The sequence below is a fragment of the Callorhinus ursinus genome, unplaced genomic scaffold (assembly GCF_003265705.2).
Source record: "Callorhinus ursinus isolate GAN/ISIS: 27379988/994484 unplaced genomic scaffold, GSC_fseal_2.0 scaffold9, whole genome shotgun sequence".
In the NCBI taxonomy this organism is placed as follows: Eukaryota; Metazoa; Chordata; class Mammalia; order Carnivora; family Otariidae; genus Callorhinus; species Callorhinus ursinus.
The window spans coordinates 31953415-31972093 of record NW_027397071.1 but is presented as its reverse complement, the minus strand read 5'-3'; the positions used below and the strand labels follow the sequence as shown (position 1 = coordinate 31972093).

General features: G+C 40.4%; 1 long non-coding RNA gene across 1 annotated transcript; it reads right to left on the bottom strand.

Annotated features, from left to right (window-relative positions):
* Positions 1–1888: 1888 nt before the first annotated feature.
* LOC141373361 (uncharacterized) lies at positions 1889–18477 on the bottom strand. Its single transcript, XR_012379265.1, has 5 exons — positions 18337–18477; positions 11749–11860; positions 11563–11642; positions 10136–10186; positions 1889–2031 (listed from the first exon to the last, which is right to left on the bottom strand). It is a non-coding gene; the product is annotated as an uncharacterized lncRNA (long non-coding RNA).
* Positions 18478–18679: the final 202 nt, after the last annotated feature.

The following is an 18679-nucleotide window of genomic DNA, read 5'->3' as shown; positions in this document are numbered from 1 at the left end:
TTCCATTTCAGACTGCAGCATCTCTGGTCTCCTGGCTTTATGCCTCTCTTTTTTCCTGAATGTTCTCCTTTCCTTCTCCGGCCCCAAAATTCCTAGATACTGACAATCTAGAATCTGTGCTCCCTGTTCCCTTTCTCTGCCCCATACTTCCTTTGTCAAATCCTCACAACAGGGTCCTCTTTTCTCCCACAGTATGGGCATTATGTCAGTGGGCACCCACAGCCCCATGTGCCAATGTCTACTGCCTTAAAAACTTTAGCATCCAAGATATCTGGGGCTTGTCCTCTATGGTGGGAGCTTGAGACTACCATGTTACTTGTATGCAAAAGACCATCCATTCATAACTTTTAAAAAAATCAGAGGAAACATTACTCTACACTTTAGAAGCCTTCCTCCCCCAGGAACCCCTTACCTCTCAGGGTAATGAAGGACATACCAAAGCAATATTTAGGCCTATAGAGAAAAAGGACACCTGCTGACAAGGACCAGTAACTTGAGTTTGCTCTATTTCCCCCCTTATGTTTCGCTAGGCCGACCAGAGGCACAAGAGAAATTAATGTTTAACAAGTTGAATAACTAATTGTCTGCTAATGAGTCCCCCCTTAGGCTCTTACTGAAGTGGGTGTCATCTGTAAATGCAGTGTTTTGTGCAGGCTTGAAGGCCTCTAATGACACATCATAAATATTCTTTGAGAAATTAAAAGATGCAGTAGCACTGATCTCTTTTTGGCTTCTTGAAGACTCTTCAGTGTCCAGGTTCCCAAGGCTTGCAGGGTCTTCCTGAATAATAGCTAGACCCAAGACTTTAGACTATCCATAGAATCTACATTCTGTTCAGGAAGTGAGTACCCACTTCAGCTTTAGTCCCAGACGTACACTACCTGAGAGCACAAACAGGGGGAATGCACAGAAGGTGATAGAAAAACCCTGAGTTGTCACAGAGAACACCTAAGTCTTAGTTTCTATTCTGCCACCAACAGTTGGGAGAACTTGAGGCAAATTGCATACCCCCCCATACACAGATTTCTCATCAATATGATTAGGAAGTTGAAACAAATCATGGTCTCAAAATGCTAATTTTGTAGTTGCGCAAATGGACAAGTGTACCAACATTAAAATGCAATAGAAGTTTAAACCACATGCTGTGTCAGCCCAAGATGTAACTCATAACCAAAATGACGGATGGACAGACAGACGGATGGATGGGTGGATGGATGGATAGATGGATGGATGGATGGAAGTGTGGATAGATGCATGATTAAATGCATGAATGGAGAATTTGAGAAATGGGTGGAGGGACAGATGGATGTATGTGGATTGATAAGAAGATGAAGGCTGGATGGATAGATGTGAATAAATGTACAAATATTCAGATAATTGAGCACAATTAAGTAATACGCTGGGCAGAGAGAAACTGAAGATAAGACCTTCATTGTCTCAAGGATCACGTGTAACCTACATAGGTCTTTGAGGCACTTCTGAATTTCCCGCTAAAGTTGGCAGAAGTGAATTATGTGTGTAAATAGTAAAATTTTGCCCAGAGTAAATTGAGTGGTATGACAAACCTTACAATGGAAGGCTTCATATAAATATTTCTGTGTTATAGTAAGTCTAGGCACAGGTTCTTATTTATGCTTCTGCCTCATGTCACGGTCTTCTATAAACTTTACAAAAACCTGAGATGAGTACATTCAGAGTCATCCTGTCAGATACAATGTGACTTTGGAGTTCCCTTAAATAGCCTCTCTTTATACAATTCATTTTCACATAAAGACCCATTTATCAGGTAGGCCCTGAAAAGCACACTGGGCTTTGATTCAAGGTACCACACTCATTCATTTGTTCTCTCATTTGTCAAATCTTTCCACAAATAAGAACCAAGCCCCTCTTGTAGCCAGGCAGTGCATTGGAGAACGTTGAGGGAGGGGAGACTGCCATGGTGGGCACGGCACACTCACCCTGCACCCATCCTGCTCTTCCTCTGCTGTTAATTCACGGCACACTTTTATCTCCCCGTCTTTTCTATCCTGGCTTTTCACAGAGAGATGGAACAGAGAGAGAAATATGATTAGCCACCTCAATTCTCTTTCCTTACTTCTGAGAGGCATTTCCCTCAACTGCACTTTTTAAAGACACTAATGCACACACACAGCTTGGCTTTTTCTAGATCTGTTCCAGTCCCCAATACCTCTCCTCCCCTCCCATAGTTAGGAGAGTCCATGTACCTTAATGATGTAGCCCCCCTGGCAGACACTAGCTCAGCACCATGCTGAGTGAGTTAATGTTCCCACGCATTCCTACCCTCCCACTTCTGCCCAACGACTTTTCTTCCAGGTGAACTGCATGGATTGGCTCTTAATGTGCAGTTTCCCTGAAATCTCACACCACTGTGGGTGCCTATCGTGTCACACTGTAGTGACGACAGTAACTAGCTTGAAACATAAGTTTTATGGATCCCGAGCCTAATGATGAGCCAGGCTATACAATCCTTTGGAACTTACCAGAGACTTGGCTGTAACAAAAATAGAGCAGGAGTTAAGAATATCTTAATATCCAAAAGCTCAGAGGATTTCTTCTAAAGCTGTGTTGTTCACCCACTTAATGCCTTTGGTGATTCAAAATCAATGTAATATAAGCATTCACTAGAAACATACCAAATGCCCAACAGGATATGAGTCGGGACTGTGACAACTTCACTAATAAGGGATGACGGTGAACAAGCAATACAACAGTCTTCAGGATTTTGAGAGACTCTCACCCTTAATGTGTATGGCATTCTCTACTTAGAGAGGGTGCTGCATTATTATTAGCATGGGAGAACCCAAGGACAATAAAGATCATTCCAAGCCATTCTTCCAGATGAGTAAGCTAGAATAATACTGCTCAGCTGAGAATTAAAAGGGAGAGTTTACAGGGTCTTCTAGGGATGTTTCACCCAGGAGTCTAATCTGCTGAAGTCTGCTGGCAAGATTAGCGTCAGGAATAGGGGAAAGTAGTCATCTTCCATGTGAGGTCCAAAGTATCTACTCATTTGATTGTTACCCTCTCTGTCCTTTCCCCTCTCTTTAAAGGATCAAAATATAAATTCAAAGCCAAGCACATTGGGACTCAGTGGGCCTTTAAGATATCAGCCATTCCCTTTGCCTGAATGCTTTTCCTACAGAAATCCTATAGCTGGTTCCTCTCTTCAACTCTCACTTGCCCATGGAGGCCTTCCTAGGATGCTCTCTGTTAAGAGTAGCCTCTGTCACCCTTACTCTGTTGTGCTTGTCTTTGCAGCATGCAGACTACTTTCAGCTGGTTGTTTATTGTCTGTCTCCCCAGTTAGGAGGTAAATTTCAAGAAAGCAGAAACTTTTTCTGTATTGTTCAGCACTAATTCCGGAGACCAGGCTGTGGTTGGCACACACTGGGTGTTTGATAAATATTCATTGAATGAATGAATAGGTTTTATTTTTATTATGAACTAGCCCATCGGTTCCCTTTCCTCTGAAGAAGAACACCAAAGTAGGAGCCAGGAGAAGAAAAATATAAGACTGATTCTGCTTTTAACTGGCTACATGATTCTGACAAAGAGGATGAAATTTTATTGGCCTCAGTTTTCTCCTCTGTAAAATAAAAGCCAGTGATGAGGGGAGAAATCTGTCTTTTCCACTCATCAGATTTCCAAGAGGAGGGTTTTTTCTCTAATGCTCCTTGTGCCCTGTACCATCCCTCATGGTGGCAGAGTGACATGGATAATGGATGAGGTACACAGAGAAACCCGGCATGGCCAGCTCATCGATTCCCTATCACTATGTTTGGGAATTGAATGACCCTGGAAAAGCACATGTTCTCATCTGCTCATTACCATGCAGTAACCTTTGAAATTAAATACCTGCTCCTCTTGGGGGAGAGGGATGGTTATAGTGGTCCAGTGCTCCAGTGTGGCTGGAGGCTGAGTTCTGGGCTGTGTTTAGTAGTAAACCTATTGTACCTCATGCCTATACTGCATTCTCCAGCTCATCCTTTGTCAGAAATAGAATGATATTTTGATCTTCATCTACCTATTCTTTTGTTTATCTCAACTGGTTAAGAACTCTGGGGGGGAAAAGAAGGGTATTAGATACTGACCCACTTATAAAACAAAATAAAAGGATCTAGCTAAAGTCTTTTCCATGGTACTGGCTATAGATAAATATATACATTATATTTTCCTATGAAATATGTAGATTAATAAAGCATGGATATGTGTTTCTCAATATGGACATATACATGAGTGCCCTCTTTCTTCCAAGAAGTATAAAGTGTATGGTATAAAATATATATAAGTTGAAAATATATATACTTTATAAAAGTATATATACACATATGTACATGCATGTTCACATATGTATATATGGTGTGTACATATATAATGTTTATATATCACACACACATACTCCAAAGAGAAGAGGGAAGGTGTTATAAATTATGTATGTACTTGTGCATTTCTCTCCCTACATAAATAGGGAAGAACGGTTACAAAATTTGGGAGTAAGTTTTTAGAATGTTAGGAATTGACCTAAAAAAGAAAGAACTGGTTAGCATGGGTGGTCATACAAAATAACTGGGTAATACCAATATGTTGTAGGAGATAGGTCAGTTAAAATTCCAAGAGAACTCAGTATGTCAACTCTACTCCTACCCCAAAGATGAATCCATTACTTCAGCCAGATGATTCTGCAGCATAATGAAAAGAATAGAAAACTCAGGTGGGTCATCAGAGGAACTGTAATGATAGGTATGGTGGGGACAATCTTGGAGAGGGGTTGGGGGTGGGGAAGTGAGGGAGAGAAGGCAGAGAGGCTATGTTAGTGCCATTGTCCCTGCATTTGATGTCACATCCATCCTGACCCACTTGCAAAAGGTCCAAAGAAATGCTCTCAAAGAAAATAAAATGAAATGCATATTTCTTTCATTCTGAGTTGTGCATTTTTTCACACTTCAACATTTCCACAACTGGAGTATGTCTTACAATTGATGGGGTGTCCTACTTTTACCAGTGGCATTTTTTCTTTCCCAGTGCTATATTATATAATGGTGCATCTCACAACTGCTGGAGTCTTAGATTGGCTGTAACACAGTAGTTCATTCTCAGTTTTCTATAATCTATTATAGGGAAATGAGCCAGAAATGTGGTTTGGAGTAAGATGTGCTTTGCTGAGCAAAGGTAAGTTGAAACACACGCTCTGTATGCCCCTGGTCAAGTGTAAGCAAGAACAGCCTTTCCTCAATGCAGTCTGGAAACATGTACCAAGAGTCCATAATCCTTCTTTGCAAGAGTCCCATTTTATGGAATATATCTTTTTTAAAAAATGAGAAGCCCATAAAAAGTTTGTGTATAGAGATATATTTTAGACTTCACTTATACTAAATCAAAACACCACAAAATATTCAAAAAATAAGGGCTTTTATCATTAAAAACAAGAGTATGCACACAGTGGAATAGTATGCAGTCATTACAAGTGAAAATTTTAGGGGCACCTGGCTGGCTCAGTTGGGAGAGCATGCAATCTTCATCTCAGGGTTGTGAGTTGCAGCTCTGTGTTGGCTGTAGAGATTACTTAAGGAAAAAGAAAGTACAAATTTTAGCCAACACTTATTGATATGGAAAATGCTAATAAGATCATGTTAAGTAGAAAATAGTATACAAACTTCATATTTATATTTTCTAATTTTGTAAAATATTCTCCATGCATAGGGAAGATGGGTTATAAAATGTAGCAAAGTCCTAACAACTCTTCTCTCTCTTGCTGGTGAATATTCAGCTGATTTTATTTCTATATGCCTTCTTTCATTTCCCAAAACCTTTACAATGAGCATGGATTACTTTTATAGCTCGAAGCAACTCTTCTCCCTTCCAAAGGCAGTTTGTTTTTTTCCCCCAAGTTTCTTTTTCTCCTAATAAGTCAAAAATGACCTGCTTTTGGCCACAAACTAGATATTCCTGAAAGTTATAGCCATTCTCTCAGAACAGGGAACCGAGGGCTGTAAAAAAGGCCCTTTACGCTAGATGACAAATCATGTTGGTCAAAGCAGGCTGCTCAGGTTTCCTGGGCATCCAAATCCAGAAATGAATTGCTGACTACTCACTTTCCAAGGGTCTATACCCTGAGGAGACCGCCATCCCTTCTTGGGAAATGACCTCTGGATTTCTCATAAAGGAAGATGACCAGAGCCAGAACCAGGGCTTACAAAACTCTCCTTTATTACCTCTCTGTTTGCCCTTGGCCCACCCCTGGGCCCAGAGGAAATTTCAAGGCACCCCCCCCCCTCCAAAGAACAGGCAGGGAGAAGAGGACAGAGTGCACAGAAGGGAAAATGTGGAGCATGAAAAAGAATTTTGCCCAAGGGGGATTAATAAAGTTTCATACAGACACCTCAGAAGGCAAACGTTCTTATCAGTGGAGAGGAAGAGCAAGAGAGTCTAAGTAAAAACAAAAAACAGGTAATAAGAAATTGGAAAAGACTTCATGCGCCGCAAGTAGATAATAGAGCATTCCTTGAATTCACCTATGGAAATGAAGTATATAGAAAAGGGGAGGCCTTTTCTCAGTACAGCTATGAAAAGTGAAACAAAAGAAGCCAAAGCGACATTATAATGGTGGAAAGGTCCACCGCTAACTTGCTTTCATTCTTAGGTCATGCTTCTAAAACGGTGCTTTAGAAAATTAAGCAGAGTGAGTTGTTCCTTCCTCTTTAATTAAAAGTTTCAGCCATGGGGCGCCTGGGTGGCTCAGTTGGTTAAGCGACTGCCTTCGGCTCAGGTAATGATCCCGGAGTCCCGGGATCGAGTCCCGCATCGGGCTCCCCGCTCAGCGCAGAGCCTGCTTCTCCCTCTGACCCTCTCTCTCTCTCTCTCTCTCTCTGTCTCTCATGAATAAATAAATAAAAATCTTTAAAAATAAAATAAGTTTCAGCCATTTTCCAACTCTGTCTCTCTCATAAATGGTTTGCAAATACATCTTTTATCCCTTCTCGGGTCCCGTAATTGCCAGTGACTGAGCTGGACTTAGAAGACCAAAGTCAGGATATCCAGGAGCAGGGCCCACGCATCTGCATTTCTTCAAAGTCCCTGAGGTGATTCCGATGTGCTGCCAGGGCAGCAGAACCCTGACCTGGAATATCACTGACTAAGAAGTAAGCAGGGGAAAGAATCAAACACTTAGCATAGGAAAAGGTAAACATAAGTTTACCATTCACATGCATGTTTCATTTTGATCAAAGAAAGAAATCAAAATTAAAATTTGAATGCCAAATTATACACTACTTTTACACTCATCTTTCCATTTAAAGCTCAGCATAATGCTGTGCAAAAAGCAGAGGACGCTTTCTTTTTTTCCTTCTTTCTTTCTCTCTCATTTTTTTTCTGTAAATTGCATTTTTCATTTCACGATCTGTAACTGAGGCTCAGAGCTGCTTAATGACTTGCCTAAGGTCACAGGGCTAGAAAGTGTGGAGAGCTCCTAGGCTCTGACGTCCATGCTTTTCACTCATGTGTGAACCATAGAAAATGCCCTTTTCATGGCCCCATTCACCACCCCAGTGAAGCCCAGTGCCTCCTTAATTACTGGCCTTCTTTCCACGACTCCTGCTGTCGTAACCAAGCCAATGGTTGACAGGTTTTTTTTTTTTTTTTTAGCATTTACTATTATGTTTCAATACAAATGAGCAATCATACATTGAGAAAGTGAAAATCAATGCCACCGATTAAGAAAATGTCCTCTAATTTGCCTTCCAGACACTCAGCTTTAAAAGATGAATGAAGAGGAAAAAAATCTGTATCTGGCTCGATTGCTTATGAAGAAAATCCCTCTAAGTGTGAACACTTCTTTGAAACTGTCAAGATAATAATAATGTTAATATTGACTATACTTTTATTCTGCTAAGCATGTGAATTCCCTTAATCCTCATAGCAACTCTACATGAGATAAATACTCTTCTTAAACCCATTTACACATAAGGAAATCATGGCATAGAGAGGTTAGGTACCTTACTCTAAGTCATATTAGTTACTAATATTTGTCACGGATCCAAGGAGAGAGCTAATAAGCTGTGCTACCTTCCATCGCTCTCCCAAAAGTATCTTACAAACCAGGGCTTATCAAACCTCCCTAAACTTCTAGCAAGAGGAAAAGTCCATTTTGATCAAAATTTAAGTGTGATATTTTTATTTTTCGTAACTTTGAAAACTGGTGAAAGTCATGCCTCCCTTGTTTGCTAGTTGTGTTGCTCCAGAGCCTTCTCTGATCTCACTCAAGACTTCAGTGCTGCTCACACCCTTGAAGGCCCTCTTACTGCACTGTGGCTCCTTCCCAGTCTACCTACTCTCACGCTGCACCATAATTATAGGTGCATTTCTCCCCAGCTACTCTTGTAAATTTCTTGAGTGAGGGATCGTGCCTTTTCTTTTTTTTTTCTTTCACTCTAAAGCCTCCCTTTGTGCCCTACAAAGACAAGCAAGATGTAAATTCCAAGTCAAAAGATGGATATAGTACCTAGATAACCATGCACTATGTTTAAGGTTTTTAAACTAATTCTGTAGTCAAATTCCTGTAATGACAAGACAGTTTTATGTCGTAAAATATGCCCATATAGTCGTTAAGTAAATTTGGGTTGGAGAACTTGATAACCAAGTAGGAGCAACTGGCAAGAAAAAAATTAAGAATTATACAAAAATATGCAATTAATAATTTCAGAGTTTGGATAATTCTCTAAAGAGGAAACAAAGAAAATCATAAACTCTTCATATTCAACTTTTTAAGTATTTCCTTCTAATGTAGTTCAAGTTTAGTTTTTTTATTCCTCAGCTTGTGCTTTAAAAAAAAAAAAAGGCATGGGAATGTATAAAAATTTCAACTGCTTTCTCTTTTTCTCTTTTTTTAAAATTTTAATTCCAATATAGTTAACATACAGTGTTATATCAGTTTCCTGTTTTCTGAGCTTTTCAGTCCCTAGGCATAGGAGTCTGAAACTCACTTTTAATTACTTGTAGGTGATTCCTCTCTTCTTATCTCTCTCTCTCTCTCTTTTCTCTCTCTCTCTGTCTCTGTCTCTGTCAAATAGGACATCTATTTAATGGACTATTTTCTTATAAAACAGGAAACTGAGTTTTACTGTAAGAACTTTTTTAAAGATAGCTGTGTAACTCTATTTCCTTATAAGAAAGAAAATATGACCAGAAGTCCCTGTATTTTAGAAAATGTTTTCAGCTTCAGATAAAATTTAGCCAAAGACTAGTTCTGGTCTCTTAGCTAGAAGTCTACTTCTCTGAACTAAATGAAAGGAACAAGAATGTGAACCTCTGTGTAGGTTGCAGTGAGTTTAGTTGGGGGGCCAGGGCCAGTGGGGCATTCAACCAAGCATGGGACCTTTCTAAGGATGATGTCCCATACAACTGCACAGGTGACATGCCCATGAAGCCGATCTATGGAGAGCTTTATCTGGTGGGGGAAGTTAGCAGTCAGCGGGAAAAATGCAGGGGTAGCCAGAGTGGTCTGATGATGAGTGACTGTCTCAAAGTGTAGACAAGTCACCAGCTGCCAATGGTGCCTGAATTTAAGTGTTATTAGAAATAGAAAAGTACAGACGTGAAAGATGAAGAAAAGAAAGAAGATTAACAATGTGACCTTACATTTTGCCAGCCAACGTCCATCCAGGAGTCAGACCCAGAGACCACAGAGTGTTAATTCTTATTTAGTAGCATCTCTTTCTTTTAATCAAAACTGATAATAGCCGCAGTTGCTCAACTACACTCAACAATAAGAACTTCCCTGAAGAGTAGGTATGCTATATGAATGTTGGTGTGAAAAAGCCTTAGAGATTTGAAAGCCAAATAAAATACTATGGATACCAAAAGGTTTCTTTGATTCTTAATCAAGCACGATTCTTTCTATGTTAGCCTGTTAATCAATTGAGCAAAGGAAACAATATGCCTTATAATGCCCACTTAATCTCCCTTAAAGGGACCTTGTGAGGATCACTTGCAGTTAAGACATGCGCTGGGACCTTATAAACGGTAACCACTACTACAACTAGAGGCAGTGTCGTTCAGTAGAGAAATTTCTGGAGCCAGAATGCAAAGACTTGCATATACCAACAACTCCATAACTTACCACCAGTGACCTTGAAGCAACTCTGATCCCCTTGAGCCTCAGTTTCCTCTCCTGTAAAATAGAGATAACAGTTTTCTGTTTAACTCAAAGTAGGATAATGTGTAAAGATAATACTGATGGTGTTTTTATTAAACTGTAAAGTGTTGCACAAATTTAAGCCATTCTCATAATAAGAACTTGGCACCGTCAAGGTCATCTCTGAAGCTAAAGAATTAAAGCTTAGAGACATAAAACTCCAATCCCACAGAGATTAACAATAGAAGATGAAATTGTATTTCACCCTTACATAAGGAAAGATCTATGCCCATGATTGCAGAGGTAAATGGCAACATAAATAAAGCATTTCCTTGAGCGTTTTTGTTTATCCCCCTGTTTGATCCATAATGGTCATCTACATTTTGTCAGCAGTAGTATACACAGAAAGGAAAGTAAACTATAGGTGGGAAAGGTGGCCAACCAGTCATTTTTCTCACGGTGTTTCACATAAGCTAGACCTTGTCAAGCAGAATAAGCAAATGTTTTCTGCTTCTTTCCAAATAAATTGGGCTTCAATCCCCAGAAATGTTTTTATACACAGTATTTACCCTCAAGGAAATTTTAAGTCCTCTGTCCAACTTCCTACCTTTCCAGCCCCAACTCCCCCTTCACTGCAACACTCATCAACCCTCCCTTGGCACTCACCCTCAGCCGTTAGCAGGAAGGGGCAATGAAATAGGCTGAGAACAAAATGAACCACTGTCAAGGGCTGGAGACTTAATGGGAAAAGCAAAAAAGCTGCAAGTCAATAAGAGTGAGATGATAAGATGTGTATGGAACGATTCCTGTTTTCCACAAAGGATCCACAATAGAGATAGGTTAAGATTATCTGTTGTAGGACCAACTTTAAGTGGAGTCACTTATGTCAGGGACAAGACAAGAGATGGCCAACACAGGAACCTAAAGGAAACTTAACCTAACCTTACAGGAATTTATGACTCTTCTCAGAAATCAGCAGAGGACACCAGCAGAGGACACCACCCAGGTGTCCCCCTAAATGCCAAATCCATTCACACCATCTTTGGACATCCTTGTTCACCTATTTAGCTACCTTGATCCAAATAAGAAAGAAGACCACTAGGCAACCAGTTAATTAGCTGAAAAAGCCAAATAACTTCTGCATTTATCCCATAAAAATTCCTTAGTCTGAAAACAACCCACTCATTGCTCCTGTAGCTTTGAGTTTCCTCGCTTGCAGGTCAAAAGCCTTGTACTAAACTCATCTTTCTGCTTTGTTTTACTCAGTGTGCAAAGTTTGGTTTTTGCCACGGTTTATGTCTGCTTTCAGGCTTAGAGAAAAGAGCAGAGAATTAGTAACAGCCATCCAATTCTTGGGGTGAGAAACCAGGCCAGAATTTGGTGACAAATCTTTGCTATAAATTCACGTGTACCTTTCCTCCAAAGTGGCATCTGGAAGTGTATATCTCTTAATGACATGGTTGAATTTGTGGATTAGAGTCTTTGCTCTCACCTTTTGGAAAAAGAAGACTAAGGTCACTAACAGAATGCTGGTACCAGCCAAAAATACCATTTTAAGTGTAAGTTCTAGACCTTTTAAGTAACAAAATGATACCTACTAGCAGATCTGTGTTTTGCCTTGAGAATTCCAGGTGCACTGGCTGTGCTAGTCTCATCACAGAGAAGGTGTTGAAGTTCCAGAGTCAATGAAGAAGAAGTTCTGAAATTCCTCTAAAAATGAACAGCCTGTCATTCAACAGCTGCCAAAAAAAGGCACTCTTACATATGAAAATCTACTATCAGAAGGAACGATCTGGCTTGGCAGCCATCAAATCTCTGCTTAGTACTACTTTCTCTGCAAAGCCCACAGAGTCAATCACTGTTAACCTCTCACTCCTGTACCTTATCCGTGGGCCTGTCTCTGCATGTTCACTCCATATGATAATTGTTTGTTTACATGAGTGGATCTCTATTATAGGTTCTACAAGGGTGAGGACTGGGTCTTTCTTGTTCATTATTGTCTCTCCAGTGCCATGCCTGATGCACAGTAGATCTAAAAAATGTTAACTGAAAGGAAGCTGACTCCAGCTTCTGGAACCTCATTCTTCTGGAACCAGCTTCTAGCAAACCTCATTAAGGAAGGCGTAGATACCAAATTAGAGGTCATGTGCTGTCCCTATGTCAATTCCGGAACCTTGGAGTGTTGTGTTCAGTCTTGGATACCATATTTTATAGCATTGGGAAACTAGAGTTGATTCACAGTTGGCGATCAAGATGGGTGACGGAAAGGGGAAATGCTTGGCAGAATCTGGAAACCATGTCAAACGAGGAACAAATGAAAGAACCGGGAATGATTAACTTGACTAAAAGAGGCAAAGGAAAGTTGTGGTTCCTCTCCTCAGATATTTGAAAAGCTGTCAAGTGGAAAAAGTAGTTAGATTTGTTCTGTGTGACCCTAGAGGGCAAATTAAGGTTAGCGACTAAAGAGTACAGAGAAACAGATCTTGGCTCACCAAAAGCAAGAACATTCAAACAAACAAAACAAAGAAAGAAAACGCTCATCAACAATGGCAGAAAAAGAGTAAACTTTCTGTCTTTGAAGTGACAAAAGGAAAAGGGCATATCAGGCTGCTAGGATCCCTTCTAACGTAGGGTTTCTAATTCTCTACATAGTAAGTGCAAGTATTCCTGAAATCACAGATATGGAGCCCAACTAGGGAATAAGTGATGTTAGCTTCTTTGCTAGGCACCAGTTATAATAGGTGGAAGAGATTAGGAGACAGCACGGAGCTCCCGAAGATGGAGGCACCAAGGAGAGGCATATGCCTCCAAAGGCAAGAGCTGCCGATAATTCTGAAGACGAGTTCTCATGGTACCGCTTTGACTACTGCTTCTCCTAGTCATAGAAAGCAGCTATCTGGAGTGAGAGTAATCTAAAACAAAACAAAAATATTTGGAATTTGGCGGAAAGGCACATCTTTTTGAAAGTTAATACTCAAAAGAGCTACAATCACGCATCTGTTTTCTTGTTTGGTTTACAATTGAGGGAATGGGAACAGAGGACTCCATGAAATTGAATGACACTTCACATTGATAAGCATTTCTGAAACAATATGGTAGCAAATTTGAAGAACACATTATACTCTCAAGCTGCATAAAGAAAGAGCAAAGAATATACTTTTTAACGCTTAATTTTAATGATGATCTTACTTGTTACAGATACAGCATTTCACAATGAAACCCTGCGTTTCAGTCCAGTAATATGATAAGACACAGCTTGTAAAAATGAGGATTGAGTTTAACTATGTTCTGGTGTTTTATTTTCCATTTATCATATGAATTGCTTCTAAATAAGATTGTCTTACTTCATTAATTTGCATAATTACTGAACTATAGCATAGGATCTCAAATAACAAATTCCTGATAATATCATTTCAGATTTACTGTGACATTATTTTGAAAATGACAAAAATTGATACACAATTAAGTGCAGAGTCAAAGTGCATAAGCTAATTGTGTTTCTTTTGAGTCTTCCAAACATAAAGAGGTTATTTGGGGCAGAACAATAAATTTTTGTGCTCAGATGCTGAACAGCTTGAAAAACCAAAGAACAACTAGCAAGTACTGTACCATTGTAGAGGAATAATAAGTCTGGTTTTGACAGAGTAGGAGCCAGGTGGAGTTTTGTTTTTGTTTGTGTTTTCGTTGAATTGAATCAAGACCGTTGAAGAAAGATGAGAAAAGTCTTCAATGAAGACTTAAAAATACCTGTTCAGATGTATTTTGATTTTTGAAATAGCACCCTATCAAATTAGCTTGACAGTCTTTGGTCCCAGTAAGAAAATCCTGATGCCTTGTTTGAGTTCAGATTTTCAGCAAGTGCAAACATTTCACTCAGCTCAATCTTCAAAAATGTGGGCGAGATAGAAAATGTGGATACGAATAAAAAGCTGCAAGCTATTAGTTAGCTACCAGACAGCGTTCAAAGAGCCAAGTAGTAACTTCTCCTTTCTGGAATGGAGGCTGCTGAAAGACAACAAGGCTCACTGACAAAATAAATCCCATGGCCTGTCTCAGGCTAGCTGGTAAACAGGGGCCCCGACTGATTAAGTGTCTTTACTAACATCACAGACACAACCATGGAACAATAGCGGAGGCAAAAAACGAGACCTCTTTCTCCTGCCTCCCACATCCGCTTACTAATCATTTTAAACTGAAAGCTTGGGAACAGCAGTCTGGCCTAAAATATTGCTTGTTTCCCTAAGACAACATCCCAGAAGCTGCAAAGCAAGGTGTTACCATCCTGCTGCCCTTTCCTTTGGGTCATGATTTGAGTAAATCTGTGACTTTCATGAGACAGGGGCATGATGGCTGAAGGATGGCACAAACAAATGTTTGTATTTTATGTAGACTCTTGGTAGAGTCTTCATTTTTCTAATGATTCACTGAGGGACGTCGATTCTCTGTAAAAGAAAGATCTCACTGTTGTGTGGTGGCAGTTGGACTAGGTAACCACCCGAGCGCTGTGACGGGCCTAAGTTGCTTTGTGGTTTCTGTGCTGGGTCACCTGGCTGAGGAGTAGGGCAGGCTTCTCCAAGCCCTTCATCTCCGCAGAGCGCCACCAACTTTTAGGCCTGGGCCAGAGGCCTCCTGCCTGTGGTGTGAAGGAGCAGGCCTGCCTGGTTCTGCCAAACCTCTAGGCCACACTCCACATTTTAGTTCATATTAAAAAATAAATCTGGAGCTGTTTAACATTCCCAAGCTGGTTGTGTGTATGCGTGTGCGCACATGTGTGTGTGTTTATGCGTGTGTGCACAACATGTAAAACTTGAAAGCAGAGTTTCAGCTGGCCCAGAACCTGCCATTCCCATCCAGCTGTTGGCCTTGTGCCTCACGACACACTTACAGCCCGTATTAATGCTCCTGTAAAATATGCCCTGTTATTTTACCCAGGCAGCAAGATTCTCAACAGCTGTAGGAAACATCATTTGACCCAACAACAGACAAATAAGATTTCTTCATGTGGCTGGGGCCAGAGTGTGTGAAACAATACAATGGTAAGATCTCACTGCATCCACGGGTGTTTCCAGCCCTTGCTCAAAAGCTCCAGTGAGGGCAGCACATTATCTCCCAGGAGAGTCTGTTCCATTTCTGAACAATGGCTCTGATTATTAAAAAGTTCCTTTGTGTTGGAATGGGTCTTGCTGTCACCTCTACCTAGTAACATTGGGCCTTAAGGCTTATGTATAGAAATTTGCATTCATCTTACTGAATTTTACTTTTATTATTGCAACCACAAAGAATTGTAGATCCTATTTACCATCTCTCTGAGCTTTGATTTAGGCACCAGGATAATTAGCTCTCCATTATCATGATACATATCACTAACAAAAAGGTAGATAAAGATAAAACAAGGAAAAATATCAATGCATGTTACTTTAAATATATCTTTAGGTAAACACTGATCTATTAATCACCAGCTCTAGGGTAGAGTTTTCCTTAAGTCATGAAGGTAGCTCTTACTGTACCTCTTCAGAAGCTGTTCAGGTATGGCTGTCCCATGAAACCTGAAATCTCTTCAGGGCTAGGATCAGCCACCCTTTGTAAGCTCAGTGTCTAATACAGTGGCCAGTCCAAAGAATATGTTCCATAAATGACTGTGAACCAACAGATATTTTCTTGGGGACCCTGTGCCAGTTACTAGTGATTACTATTTCTTTATCTACTGCAGCATAAAATCTAATACTGTACCAACCCATTCTAAAAGTTTCCTTTACCACCCAGTTATCTATAGTTTGGGGCCATCTACCTTTCTCTCCTTCAGAAATTACAACTGTATTCGCCTCCACTTTCTTGTTCTTATTAAACATGGTGTCTCCCATTGTGTAGGTTTTCTGAGGATACCAAGATGTAATTTATCAAGCCAAACTCATTTAGAACAGCCGGTTCTGTTCACTTTAATGATCATTTTTGACGCCTATTTTGTGTTAGGCTCTATACAGACACTAAGGATATAAAAACAAATGTGACATAGTTTCTGGCTCCAAGAAACATAGAGTCCAGGGACGGGAAAGAGGGGGGTTCAAAACAATGTATAAGGAACACCATGGAAAGCGCAATGGAGGCACAAGGGAGGGACACTTAACCTGGTCTATGGTGACAGCCAGATACTCTTAGAGGAGATAATACCTGGGCCTAAGCTTGAGGCATGAACAGAAATTAACTACACAGAAGTACAAGAGGAGTGCATTTTGAGGGGAAAACAGAAGAAGCATAAAAACACAGAGGTGTGAAACTATGTAAGATATGCAGAGGCTAGAGTATTCCAGAGTAAAATTTAATTTGAAGCACAGAGCTTCACGAGATGATGCTGGATAGTCAGAGCCTTGGTCACAGAAGGCCTTGTTGGCCATGATAAATAGAGTGGGTTTCAGAGATCAACAGGGAGTTGTTAGAAGCAGAACCATTGTGTGTTTTATGATGAGGGATTTATTATGGAAATTAGACCAAACACAATTATACGAGTTGCTGGGCAAGTGAGCATCCAACAGGAAATAGGATGTTCAGAAAGGAGTCAGCCACAAAGCACATTCAGCCACCAAAGTGGGATTGCAAGCCTTGTGGGATTATCTAAGGAAGCCGGGTTTCTCTTCAGTGGGCCACACACCGAATGATTGGTGGTGGTCCTGAGGCTGCTGTTCGTTAAAAGGTCAATAGTTAGGATGAAGAGCTGGAGGTAGGAGGTAAGAGAGCATGTACAGCCTGGAACCTGTCAGCACCTTTAATGACTGCATCTAGCCATGAAGACTTTCAGAGAGTAATGTTTGTTGTTTCACTTCTACCTTGCACATCCACAGTTTTACACAAATTCCTCTTTTGTCAACTATAACTTGCTACATACAGAAAAGGAGATTCTACAAAACATAGCTTCGTTTAACAGTAAACACTAAACTACTACAGTCAAGAAAAGGGAAAACAGAAGCAAAACATGGTCAAGAACATTCCAGAAGAAGGAAGGATACTGCTAGTGCAACACTACTCATCACCACTGGCCATTCACTGGCACACAATAATATTCTTGACACCATTAGTGCCATGAAAAGCCTCTGAGGACCCTCGCATCTTTGTACCACCTGCTCAAGATTCAAAGTGGCAGTTATCTCATTGGTCAAGCTGTGGTCACACACCTGTGCTGGCTGCCAGAGATGGGGGAAAGGAAATATCTGCCCTACTTTGGTGTCCATGGACTGAGACAGGACCCTTTATTCCATCTCTTTGGGGATTTTCCCTTAAAGTAGGAAGTTTGTTTGGATGCTGCAGGATAACAACAAAGACAAATACCCATGCCCCATAGTCAGATTAAATGTTAGGAAAAAAAACATTCCCACAGGTACACTGAGAATGGATTTTGGCTAGGTGCTCTCTCTCAATTAGGGTTAGGGTAGGTTGCAGTAATATATCAAATTATCTATGTCTATAACTAATACATATCAACATTTCAGCAGCATACAGCAACATAGTCAACAACAGCATAGTCAACTAGAAGATGACTTCTTTTTCATTTAATAGTCCAAGCAGAGTGTTTGGGATGACAGTGAAGCTCAGGGACCCAGGCTCTGCCTTCAACGTGGCTCATAAGGTCATACTGGCTATTGAAGTCCCAGGAAGCCAAAATAAGGAAAATAAAAGAGCAGTTATGTGTAGAGGTTTTATAATCTGGCCTCACTTACCAACAAGGGAATCTGGGAAAATGGGCTGGCTGTGTGCCCAAAAGAGAAGAGAATAGATTTGGGGAGTCAGTTATTGGTTTTTGCCATAGAATCTGTCCAAACCATTCAGGATTCAAATCCAGCTGAGTAATTTCATCTAGTCAAAGGTTACCAAATTTTACTATAGTAAGACAGATATGAAACATTTCAGGCTTTGAGGCCATTTGGTCTCTGTAGCAACCACTCAATTCTGCCCTTGTAATACAAAAGCAGCCATAGACAATATTTAAAAAAAAAAAAAGTGTGGGGGTGGCTGTGTTATAATAAAACTTTATTTGCAAAAATAGGCAGCAGGAAGGATGTGACCTACTGGCCATAGTTTGCTGACCCCTGATATAATCAATTCTACCATAAGCATCAATCTCCTTGAGAGAGAGATGGAAGCAAAACTAGAGCTAATGAGTTTTTCATTTGCTTTGTCAACCATCGACATTTTACCTCTGCCCCAATCTCTTCCCCTGTCCCCTACTTCACCTTCTGCGTTTCCTCATTTCTCCTCAAAGTTCTTTTTGTTCTCCATCTGGGTTAGTCCACCATTCCTCTTCATTACTAACACTTACTCTCCATGGACCATGGTCCTGTTCATTTGAATGTGAAATAAGCCTTTATACATAGCAACTCATTCATACTTGACTTTCTTTTGCCTCTTTAAAAAGCAAGGTATCACTTGCCTCCTTCCCTTCAGTTGCAAAGATTTAGCCAGAGTCCTTTTCTTGTCATGGCCATAACACCTTCCATGTCACCATTCTTGCCTACCATAGTCATTTCCATGGCTCTGATC